A 13,134-nucleotide genomic window follows, 5' to 3' on the forward strand; every position below is an offset into this window, starting at 1 on the left:
AAGAGAGAAAGACCTAACAGATTGATAAGTAGATAGGTAACAAAAGAGTCATTTAGTTGTCTCTCCTAAACCAAAGGTAGATCATGATGGCTTATTGATACATATTCTTGGAAGAGTAGGTGTTCCCAACAGATGGCAATCAATTTTGATTGGTTAACTATTAATGAAAAGAATGAATATTATGAAAGTGGACCTATTCTAATGAGGCTTTGGGGGACATGATTGATTATATTACTCCTTACTCCCAGATCACTTCTAAGCAATCTAGAGGAAGATTCTATTCTTCCCCTTTCCCTTCTTTTCAGTCCTTTCTTCCCTCTTCCCCACTCCCCACTCCCACACAATGGGATTCCCCACTTGAGTGGTGTCTGATTAAGATTGAGGTGAAAGTTAATCCAATCTCATTATTGGCTATATCCTTCAGGTTCTGGTTCAATAACCTACAAGAGTCTGATTTCTGAATGAGAAGACAGAAAAGGAAAAAAATAGTAAATGATTATTAATATAAGAAAGAAATAATTTCTTTGAAGTATAAGCAATTTTGATAAAAATCTGTGAAGAATCCTCTAAAGAAATCATTTCTAGCCTTTTAAAAAAATGATATGTCTCTCAGTCAAAAGTGTTTAAGCACATACCTTTCAATGTACTCATATTTATTTATTATAAAGCCTTGTATTTTTATTATTATGTATATTATTTAAGACATTTGCAAAACTAGAAGTTAAAAAGGATGAGATTAAGATAAAGTAGATATTTGTTAAATTTTTATTTTCTTTGTTAATAGCAAAAAGTGTTTTGTTCTCACTAGAGCTTGAAGTATTTTTACTCATATTTAAAGGTCAATGTTTATGTTTACCTTATTCGAATACCTGATTTTAATGACTGTCAAAAGTAAACAAGATACCCTATAAAGTTGCTTAGACAACAATAGAAGAATTTATCATCCCATTGGGTTGTTCTGCTTTTTTCAGTTTCATTCACCAATTATGCAAAATTTTTTGAACTTTGGTGATTAAATTTCCATATTTTTTCCTGGAATCAATCAGTTCTTCTCACAAACTAATTGCAAGGTATTCCATTTTTATGTATTTTTTTTAAACAAATGGGTTCAAAGTCCATTTTCATTCTTCACATGAATGATTTTATTTTATCTTATAGTTATAAGAGTTTTTTAATAGGTGACTTTTGGTTTTTAGCAACAAGAGCTTAAAAGTTTTAAAATATCTGATTTATCATAGTTTCATGTAATCAGTAGCTAATATCACAATGCTTACTATACACTTAAGAGTGAGATTCATAATTTAATGATAGTGATGAGGTCCAGGGTATCCAATTTCGTAGTTAGCAGGTAAAGCATGAAAACCACTGATAGGATAATCCCAGAGGTAAACTGGGAGGAGCACTGATTGAATTATCTCAGCCTTAAGTGTACCTTTTTTACTTAAGTACCTTTTTTCTCAAGTTGTTATGCCACAGTTCTCTTTAACTGTTCTGACTCAATTTCCTTGTACAAGTTTCCCTTGTCTCAGTCTCCCTAATTACTCCCCTAAGCGGTAAATCTCCCTCTGGACCATGAAGGCTGAGGACCAATTACTCTAAGGTTATAAATTGTTAGCCCAAGCAAAATAAACAAGAGAGTAGACCTCCTGATTATTTTCTGTCCTCAAGAATTCATTATATCCTTCTAAAATATTCCAAGATATTTCACTGATATCTTTATCTCTGGGTATTCAGACATCCTGTCTCTGGATTTTGTTTTTGTTTTTGTTTTTATTTTTGTTTTTGTTTTTGTTTTTGTTTTTTTTGGTTTATGGCCTTTTCCAGCTGGATAGGGACTTTCCCGCGCTTTCCCTCTTCTTTGTCTCCAAAGGTACATAAAGGTTAGAGATTCTCCCATTCAGCACTGGATAATTTGAGATGAGAGTCCTCTCCAGTGAATCTTACTCTCCCATTAATAAAATATTAAAAACTCTCTAATCTCTCTCCTGCCTCAGTTTCTCCGGCATTACAAAGTGGGCCTTTTGTTCAAGTGGAGTTTTGATTACAGTCCCACCTCAGGTCGAGGTCTCTAGTAACTCCACCGTTATCCAATCAGAAAGTCAAATTATGATTTCAAACCTCCAAGTTATATTTTCCCTATAAAAGATTTGCTCACAAGTCTCTTGATGTCTTATTCCTTGTTACTAACTTCTTTTCGGGGAGAGCCCACTTCCTAAGCATCACAATAGCTAACACCTATTAGAACCCTAACTCCATTTATTCTCCTAATCTACTTGCCTTGCTTTAATGATGTCTTCTTCCTTGTTGATTGGGATTTCTATTAGGGAGTTTGTTTTTCCCTTTGTTACCTGCTAAAAACTAACTTCTTTTGAAGTTTAGCCCATTTTTAGCAGCATAATAAAATCTTTATCTCTTGATTTGGATGTCCATGCCTACAAATTCTTTTGAGATGACTTGTGACACTGGCTCATAAACCTGGACATACTTTTGGGGTATCATCCCTCTTCTGTCATTTGGTGGCTACTCTTATCATTCTAGTGGCCTTGTATGGGGGAGTCTATACCCTATTACCTTAACAATAGTGGGTATAAAGATAAATTTAAATAATTTTGAGCCTTTTTGTCCAATTTCTTGCCATTGATGTTTAAATTGTAATTTTAAAAGACTTTGTAATGTGGCTTATGAGTATATCCCATTCAGTTATTAAGTCTAGGTTATAATTGAGGCAAACAAAAACAAAAACAAAAACAATTCTTTCACCTAGTCCAAAAAAAATCTAAATAAATAAATGAATAAATCTTGGAGGGAAAGACCCTCAGGATTTCTGCCCAAAGCAGAAACATAAATAGCATATTTACATTCAATCTGAGTCAATCAGAACCCAAACAATGACCAAATAAGGCTTGGCTTAGGATCTATTGGTGGCTAACTAGAATCAGATTGGTTTTGTTTCAAGGTCTGGTCCTTAAGAAAGAAATCTAGCCAGTAAACTCCAAGATGTCTTGGGAGAGTTCAGAGATACAAGAGAAAATGTTTTTAAGAGCATCTGTAGATAAGGGTATGATACCCTATGAGGACAGAAGGAGGGAAGGAGGAAAGAAAGGACAAAGAGAAAAAGAAAGGAAAGAAGGAAGGTAGGGGGAAGGACAGAGAGAAAGAAGGAAGAAGGTAGGAAGGAAGGAAGGAGTAGTTTTCCAGCTGAACAATTCCACACCAGCTTTACTCATAGATGTGTTTGTTACATGTAAATCCATTAACCAGCCACAAGTGGCAACACATTGTAACATCCCGAAAGATAATAAATTGTGTAGCTATCCAACTCTCCAAATTGTATAATTCCCATTTTTCCTTCAGGATGCTTTTCATACAGTCTGTAACATGCAGTTTATCTAACATGGATTGAACATTCAGTGTCAATCTATGCCATTAGATAGTAATAAAGCTGAATTGTTCCATTTAAAAATTATTTTATTTTTAATTTATGGAATGAAATAAGCATTTCATAACACAATAAAAAAAATGAGTGCACATGTAACTACAAATCTATGTACAACTTGCTATTCCTTTTAAAATATGCAACAAAATAATCATGTAAATTTCTTTCTTTTTCTCCCTCCCTCCCTCCCTTTCCTTCCTTCCTTTCTTTTTCTTCCTGTCTTCCTTTCTTTTTTCCTTCCTTCCTTTTTTCCTTTATATTCACTCAGAGAATATCTTCATACCTGTATAGGAATCTTCAGAGGTTAACAAATTGTTACTACATCCAATACTTCATTACCTGTTACCTACTCTTTACTTTCTATGACTAGTTATCAACTGGGAATGGGAAGAGACAAACCCTTTTCATTCTAGATCTTATTGGTTATGATCAAATCAGTTTTATTTACTGAAACTATTCCTTGATCAATTTTTCTATTCCATTGATTAATATTTTCTACTTCTATTTTACCAATATTGGATAGTTTTGTTGGTAAATGCTTAGTTTGAGATTCAATACTGCCAGAACTACTTTGTATCTTTTATTTTTTAAAATTCTCAATCTATTTTGTCTTATTATTTTGTGTTTCATATCTATAAATTAATCCCTTGATTTTTTTATTTTGAATTGTATTAAATTTATAATTTAATCTAGATAGCATTTAATTATATTTTCACTGGCCAACCATGAAGAATGAATTTCTCCCATTTTTCTTCCTTAATGGTTCTTTAAACCAGCATATATATATATTATTCATAGGATCACATAGATCTACTGTCATTAAGGAACTTCAGATGCATCTACTTTAATCCCTTCAATTTTACAATGTGGCCTTGGAAAAAACTAAGGTCCATGGAGTTTAAATGTCTTGCATAAGGTCACATTAGTTGTAAGCATCTGAGACATGATTTAAACATAGGTCCTCTGACCCCCACAGATGATATCTTTTCACTGCACCATGTAATATGAAAAAAAAATTTATTATTTTATTTCCTTTTTGGCTATGCTTATTCCCTAAATTTCTTTTTCATGGTTTATTGCTACATGATTTGTTAAGAGCTACATTAAATAATAATGGTCACCATGAAAATCCTTAGTTTTCTCCTAATCTTACTGGAAAGACTTCTTATGCTTTAATTTTTTTTTATCATTATGAATTGCACAAATATCAACCATAAACATTTCCTTGTAATATATACAAAGAAGAAAAAAGAGGTTTGTTGGTATTTTTAAAAAGTAAATAAATATAACAGGCGGTTCCGATAATACATTGCTTGTCTGTATACACTTCTCTCTTGGCTATATATTGTGTTGATGTTTCATTAATGCTCTTTTTTTTTCTGATTAACTATTTTAAAAAAATTTTATTTAATAATAACTTTATATTGACAGAATCCATGCCAGGGTAATTTTTTTACAACATTATCCCTTGCACTCGCTTCTGTTCCGATTTTTCCCCTCCCCTAGATGGCAAGCAGTCCTATATATGTTAGATATGTTGCAGTATATCCTAGATACAATATATGTTTGCAGAACCGAACAGTTCTCTTGTTGCACAGGGAGAATTGGATTCAGAAGGTAAAAATAATCCGGGAAGAAAAACAAAAATGCAAATAGTTCACATTCGTTTCCCAGTATTCTTTCTTTGGCTGTAGCTGCTTCTGTCCATCATTTATCAATTGAAACTCTGATTAATTATTATTATTGTCCTATTTCCCTCAAATCTCTTGCCTACTAAAAGTGCTTCCTTATAACAGGGTAATAATAATAAGAAAATAAAACAATCCACACATTTAGTCATAGAGGAAAATGATGTGTGTATCATTTTGTATCTCTATTCTATTTCCTTTCTACCAAGAGCTGCAAAGCATGATACACCATTGGTCTTCAGCAGTCATTTGTCATTGTGTGAATCATGTTCTTAATTCTTGGGCAGTTGTTTTCTTTTCTAATGTTGTAGTCATTTTGTAAATCATTTTACTGGTTCTGTTCACTTTATATTTGCTCTTGTATAAATCTTTCCAGGTTTAATAATATTAAATCACACCCATATATAAACATTTGTTTAACCATTCCCTATAGATGGGCATTTATTAGTTGAGATTCTTTACTCCATAACCAAAGTGCTACAATAAACATTTTTGTGCATATAATTTTTTTATTGATTGATTATGAATCCTTTCCTTCTGTCTTAGATCTCTTCTGAGTATATATATGCCTAGCAGTGGTATCACTGAGTCAAAAAGTATGCATAAGTTAGTAACAATTTATTGCAGTTCAGAATGACTGGGCAACTTAACAGTTCTACCTACAATATATGTGTACTGGTTTCCCACTGGCATCTCTAGTAACTGTCATTTTCCTTTTTTTTTGGCTAATGCAGTTGGGGTTAAGTGACTTGCCTAGGGTCCCACAGCTAGGAAGTGTTAAGTGTAGGAGGTCTGATTTGAACTCAGGTCCTCCTGACTGGTGCCCTATCCACTGCGCCATCTAGCTGACTCCGTTTTCCTCTTTTTTTTTTTTTTTTTTAATCTGCCAATTTGATGAGAGTAAAGTAGAACTTTGAAGTTTTAATTTATATTTCTTTTATTATTAGTGATTTGTAGTATTTTAATATATTTTTGATAGCCTGTTTTTCTTCTTTTGAACAGTCTTTGCTTTTCCTATTCTTATCCTATGGCCATTAATCTACTGAGGAATAGTGGTTCTATTTGTATTAATTCCTTATGTACCTTGGATATTAGACCTGTATGGAGAAATTTTCTGCAAAAATTTTTCCCCCAGCTAATTGTCTACCTTTTAATATGAGCTGCATTTATTTTTGCGTCTGAATCTTGTGAACTTAATTTGTTCCGATGATTGATTATAATAATTATTGCCATTAACAAATAGTTTTGATGATTACCATTTTGAAGAATACTTTAAGATCCAGGACTTATTGGCCCCATATTTCTACTTAAATTATTTCTTCTGACAAATTTTGTTATTGTTTTTCTAGTATTCTAAAGTGTCCTTTGGCATTTTGATTGATATGACACTATAAATGTATATTATTTAGGTAGTATTGCCATTTTTTTACTAGATGAAGAACATCTTGACTGGCTTGTAATTCAGGGTCCAAATATGGTGGCTCCTACTTGAAATCTCTCCCAATAATGATTTCAGCTTGAGCTGGTTTATCCCCATATTGTAAGAAGGGAAAGATATTGATTGTGCTCAGCTGTGTGAAGGACTAGGCCTCCAACTAAGAGAAAAGGTGAAGGAGAAAGTCAAAAGATATCGCAGAACAAATACATTTAAAGAGGAAAGTTTCCTGTACCCAAGGGAAAGGGGACTAGAAATTTAGTTAGACTTATTTCTCTTTCCATTGAGTTTATTCTGGGCATGTCACCAGCTGGACTTCAATACTTCTCCCAGCCTCAGAGGTCTGTGTAGGTTAAAAACAAACTAAACCATGGATGCTTTAACACAGAAATAGATTTGGGGAGATGGGGGGGGGGGGAGAGAAACTAGCCAGACTGTGAAGAAGGAAGCTGGGTAAATGCTACTGGGAATAGAAAAAAGAGGCTTATGGACAAAAAGTCCAAGAGAAAAGTAGGCATTAGCTTAGTTTTCCAAGAAAATAAACCAACAATGAGACTTATTAAAACAGAAGGAAAAATGAGTAAGCATATTTTAAAAGACTTTACCACAAAGTTTTAAACCTGAGACTCAAAACTTTTAAACTAAGTTCTTCCATAATTCTATTTCAACATAATTGGTTTCTTTTGTAAGCCTATATGTTTTCTTTTTTGTATTATTTTGAGAGGGATTCCTAAGGAATCCTAATTTAAAGTATAATGAATCGTTGTTATTTAGTTGCACCTGACTCTTCATAATTCCATTTGGAATTTTCTTGGCAAAGATCCAGGAGTGGTTTATCATTTCCTTTTCCAGCTCATTTTACAAATGAGAAAACTGAGGAAAACAAGGTTAACTGATTTGTCCTGAGTGTTTGAAGATGGATTTGATATCTCTTCAATGATTCGCCTAACTGCCCAGTGAATTAGTATATGTAATTAATAATAATAAAGCAGACAAAACAATATTCTTCAGATTCTCCTTTGATCCTATAATAATAAGATAATAACAATATATAAGATAACAACAATAACAATAACATAATGCTCCAAATGAGAAATAAAATTTTTAAATATTAGAATGAAAAAGTTAAGTCAGAAATTAAAAGACTCAAAAAAAAATAAATATGAAAACAAGAGAGTAAACAACTTATCAAACAACATCAAAAAGAAGGTCTCCAACATAGTGGAGATTATAAGATAAGAGAATGACAGATTTGAAACAAAAAGAAATAGAAATGAAAGGAAATTAAGTAAAAGAGAAGCAAAAAATAAAAACTTGGAAAAAATGTAAATTATATGTGTCAAAATAACTGACTTCAAAGACAAGATGTGTAGGAATATGTAAACATCCTAATTCTTCCAGAAAAAAATATGGTAAATAAAAAATCTTGAATGCCACAAACCAGCACATGAAGTTGTAGAAAGAAACTGCCTAAAAGTTTTTAATCCAGATCACCCCCAGAGAAAAATCTCATGCTTGAAATTCCAGAGTAGGTAATAATCAATTTCAGAATGTCAGTACCATACAGCAAATTTTATAAAAAAGTTAAAAGAAAAACCTTTCAGCTATGAAGGAAAGTCTATTTAAATAATATGAATTATTCTGTATTTATGACAAATCAGAGGAAAGATAAGAATAGATTATTTAAAAAAAAGGGCCTTTGATTTTAGAAAAGCTTAGTATAATTAAAAGCAATCTAGTTTGCTTTCTTCCTCTTATTTAGCTATCATCTGTCATCTTGACTTTTGTTCTGCCACTGAACTTAGATGACTTTGGAAGAGATGGTGAGATTGGATACGGAGCAGTTCTGTATCATTTAAGTCCAATTCATGCTTAAGTCATTACTCATGATGTCATTAGTCCTCTTCTAGAAGAAAAGGATAAAACCCAACAATTCTAGACTTTAATTGCTGCCCATACATAGTATCTGTCCAAGAAATATGAAGTGATTCTATGGGTTATCAATCTATGTACATATCTTAGTCTAGATGATAGGACTTCTATCACTTGGTTTTTACTTTGTGGGTCAAGTAATTTAAAGGGATGATATATTTTATTTAGAAGGTTCTGTAATATTCTGAGGCTTGATATAATCAACACAATTTATTGGTAAATAGGAATGCTTGAGAAAAGAGAGAATCCCTGTTACATCTGAATTCTGCCCTGAGTATTCTCTATCATGGTGGCAAATACTTTTTTTAAAAATAATAACTTTTTATTGACAGAAACCATGCCAGGGTAATTTTTTTTACAACATTATCCCTTGCACTCGCTTCTGTTCCAATTTTTCCCCTCTCTCCCTTCACCCCCTCTTCTAGATGGCAAGCAGTCCTATATATGTTAAATATGTTGCAGTATATCCTACATACAATATATGCTTGCAGAACCGAACAGTTCTCTTGTTGCACAGGGAGAATTGGATTCAGAAGGTAAAAATAACCCGGGGAAGAAAAACAAAAATGCAAATAGTTTACATTCATTTGCCCAGTGTTCTTTCTTTGGGTGTAGCTGCTTCTGTCCATCATTTATCAATTGAAACTGAGTTAGGTCTCTTTGTCAAAGAAATCCACTTCCATCAGAATACATCCTCATACAGTATCATTGTCGAAGTGTATAATGATCTCCTGGTTCTGCTCATTTCACTTAGCATCAGTTCATGTAAGTCTCTCCAGCCTCTCTGTATTCATTCTGCTGGTCATTTCTTACAGAACAATAATATTCCATAACATTCATATACCACAATTTACCCAGCCATTCTCCAATTGATGGGCATCCATTCAATTTCCAGTTTCTAGCCACTACAAACAGGGCTGCCACAACCATTTTGGCACATACAGGTCCCTTTCCCTTCTTTAGTATTTCTTTGGGATATAAGGGTGGCAAATATTTTTGACAATTCTGTTTTACACTCTTAATTAATATTGAGATTATTGAACAAAATGACCTATTGTTACAGTTTCTAAGGATGTTTTTTTATATGCATTTGACAGGAGAACCTTGTTTCCTTTTTGGAGAAGACTCTTTAAAATGGGATTTTGTTCTATCACATCAAAGGCCTTTTAATAGAAATAAGCTGTAAATACAATGGAATGTTGCCTTGTCAAATGTCCGATTGCAGATACTTGCCTGGTTTCTTCTCTGGTAGAAGTGTAGTAAAAAAAGACAAAAGCTATTATGACAAAAAAATCAAGAAATCTGATTCTGTAGCATAACACATAAAGGTGATGCGTGAGACCTACTTCCAATTCAGTATACATTTATTGGGGACTTAATCTGTTCCAGGCAAAGGCAACTAAATTGTGGCTGGAGGTCTGGGTCTGGAGTTAGCAAGATGCATCTTTGGGAGATCAAATCTGGCCTCAGACACTTACTAGATGGTGACCCTGTTGGCTGTTTGGCAAACCAATCCAGTATCTTTGTCAAGAAAACCCAAATGGAGTTTTCATGAAGAGTTTGCATACAATTGAAAAACGACTGAATAGCCAATGTGACTGGCATGGGCTAAGTATTGAGGATACAATTAAAATAAGGAAAGTCAACCAGTGTCCTAAAAAAAGCTCACAGTCCCAAAGGGGGAGACAAGAGGCAAAAGGGAGCTGAAAAAGGGGGAGAATACCAGGGGCTATTCTGCATGGAGACATCTTGTACCTTAAAGTTGAAACAGACCTAGCATTGGATGAGGAGAGTGAGCCGAAAGAGTTCGGTTTCTGTCCTCAATCAGGAAGGCCTTGGGAGGAATTTAAGACTCTGCCTTCCAGCTCTCCTGTTGGAGGGGAGAGGGGACTACAGGAGGTGGTATTAGTCAAGGCTTCAGTTAATCTTCAGCAAGGTGGTACGTTTTTAAATGATGAGCTTATCCTGGGAGTGTGCTCTTGTTCCAGGCAGGATAGCTGATGCAAAGTGGAGTGAACTTAGAAAAACACTACTTAGAAGTTTTTGGTTGTTCAGTTGTGTCTGACACTTTGTGATTTGCCTTATCCAGTTCATTTTGCACATGAGGAAACTGAGTCAAACAGGACTGACTGAATCAGCTAGGGTATCACGGCTAGTAAATGTTTGAGATCCAGAGCCAGAGCTTTATCCATTGCACCACTTAGCAGCTCTCTTAGGACCCTAGTTATTTATAAAGTACTTAGGTTACTATGTGAAAGAATATATTGAAAGTGTGCTATTTTTTCATTATGCCTGTTTTTTCACTTAATACTATTAATGTACTTAAATTTTAAAAAGCTCACTTTTCTCATTCTTTTTTTGAATAAACTGACCATTTATCATTTTGTATTTTTCCTTGTGGGTTGTTAAAGCTAGCCAAGGGCTAATTTGGCTTTATGTACTTTTGTTCTTAACACCATTGTTCATTTTAGATCAGAAATCCCTAAAATGCAAAGTGCACATGGAGCTACTTTAAAATGCTAATATAGAAACACTAATGAAGGCCCCATTTAAAAGCCTAATATGTTATCAATAATTAGGGAACTTGGAAAATTAAAATATATTTATCATTCCTAAGCATAAAATATTTGTGGCCAGCATGCTGTTTTATGATATACTGGTTTACCCTAAATCTTTTGTGACCCACACAATCTAAGATTGTTGGGGATCAGTGGTGTAAGCTGTGTCTGAGAAATGGATTTTTCTCCATGCAATTCTAACTGGACTATAAAGGATTGGCTTTACAACCTACGTAATTTGCTTAAAGTTTTCAAGGCAGAAGTCATGAAGAAAAGAATTTTTGCTATGCTCATATTTAAAATCTGCTAAATACACAGAACAAAATCCATACATTCTTAGCTGATCCAGCAGTCATTATCTATGACTAAGGAAATGGGCTTGACCTAGCAATATTTATAACCAAAGCCTTGAAAGACCATGTAAAGACTTTGAAATAAAATATCTCAAATATTCTGCAAGTTGTAAAACAATTAGAAGAATCTCAGATGTATAGTAGTAAAAATACAGTAAATATATAATTTTATCTTGAAAAGATGGTCTATAAAATTCTCTCTGACATTCTATATTCTTACACAAATATTTCAATTCCAGGATTTTGCAAAAAATGACTGAAAAGAATCAGATATATTATATATGAAAAGTGAATGATAATAGGCTTAATCCTAGTTTAGGATATTGGCTGTTCCAAGCAGTATAACAGGACCGTGTAAATCAGACTTCCTTATTTACTAGTCCATCTCTAAAGTTAAATTCCTATAGGATAATAGTGTAATACCAGCATCACTATTAATTATCAATTGAATGAGGCATTAGACCTTTAACTTAGTGAATGCTGGATAAGTGAAGATCCTTTCCTCAAATATCCCAATTCATTCCAATTTTTTTAGATGTACAATCCGCTTTAAAAATAATAAAAGTAAAAAAATATATACCCATATGACTAAAAAATTTAATCCAATGAGAATTTTAAAGTAACAATGTTTATCTTATCTAAGGAAGTCTGTTTGGGTTACTATTTGGTTTCTGGCCAATTTGGCTTGTTTACTAAGTCTAAGAACTTGGAGCAATTAACAGCATTCAAACAGCACTAATCTGCTGTGTTATTTCAGCTGGGAAAGTAACTATATGAAGTAAAACCATCTTCCCTACTAAACATGAATTATAGTATTTTACCCTCAGGGTTTGGGGAGTCAATTTTTGGTCACTTAGGTATGTTCTAGTCTCATACTTCATAACAGAAAAGTATGAAGCTTTCTAAATAGTGAAAAATGGTGAAGATGTTTTCAGATTTTAAAAGTGGAAAATCATATAACACTGTCAACTGAAAACTCTCAAAGATGATGAAATAGATACAAAATAAACATAAACAGTAGATGGTCCTTTCTCTATTATGAGTCACTACCCTTGCTTTAAAGAATGTGACTATTTTAAGGTTTTTAGCATGTAATAATTTGATAGATATTAAAGGTACTTTTCAGACTTTGATAGTCCTTGAGATGTTGGTCTTGTGTTTTGCTAAACAAGTAAAGTAGTTGTAAATGAAACATTAGTTTTTACAATAATTTGATAAGTAATATTGGGCAAAATCATTTAATTTTTCTGGGTCTCAAAGTTCGCTTATGTATAAAAAGAATATATTGAACTGAGATCATCCACATAAATAGAAATTTCTATGATTCTTAAAAATATAGCTGAAGTGGGGATAGAACTCCCTCATTGCATGACTTCTTTGATTAGAAAGTCTGATCTGAGTGTACCCATGTGTTGCAAATTAATGACAAATTTTAAAATTTTAATTCAAAATTTGTAAATTTGATTTTTATTTTAATGTTAAATCAGAAATGAAATACCCTACTTTTTAAAAAAAAGTATATTCAGAGTGATGAGGGAAGAGTTTGATATTTAAAATTTTATTTTTTAAAGAAATATATCATCTTTGATTTTATCTGTTGGTGTTAAAGTATTTCAGCTTTTGTTTTATGTCAAACAAGATGATGTCAGCACCTTATCTTGCTGATAGCGAATGACTAATAAAAATTATTTTGAAGAACTTTAAAAATAGTTATCAAAATACTAAGGCACAT

The sequence above is a fragment of the Antechinus flavipes genome, chromosome 1 (assembly GCF_016432865.1).
Source record: "Antechinus flavipes isolate AdamAnt ecotype Samford, QLD, Australia chromosome 1, AdamAnt_v2, whole genome shotgun sequence".
NCBI lineage: Eukaryota > Metazoa > Chordata > Mammalia > Dasyuromorphia > Dasyuridae > Antechinus > Antechinus flavipes.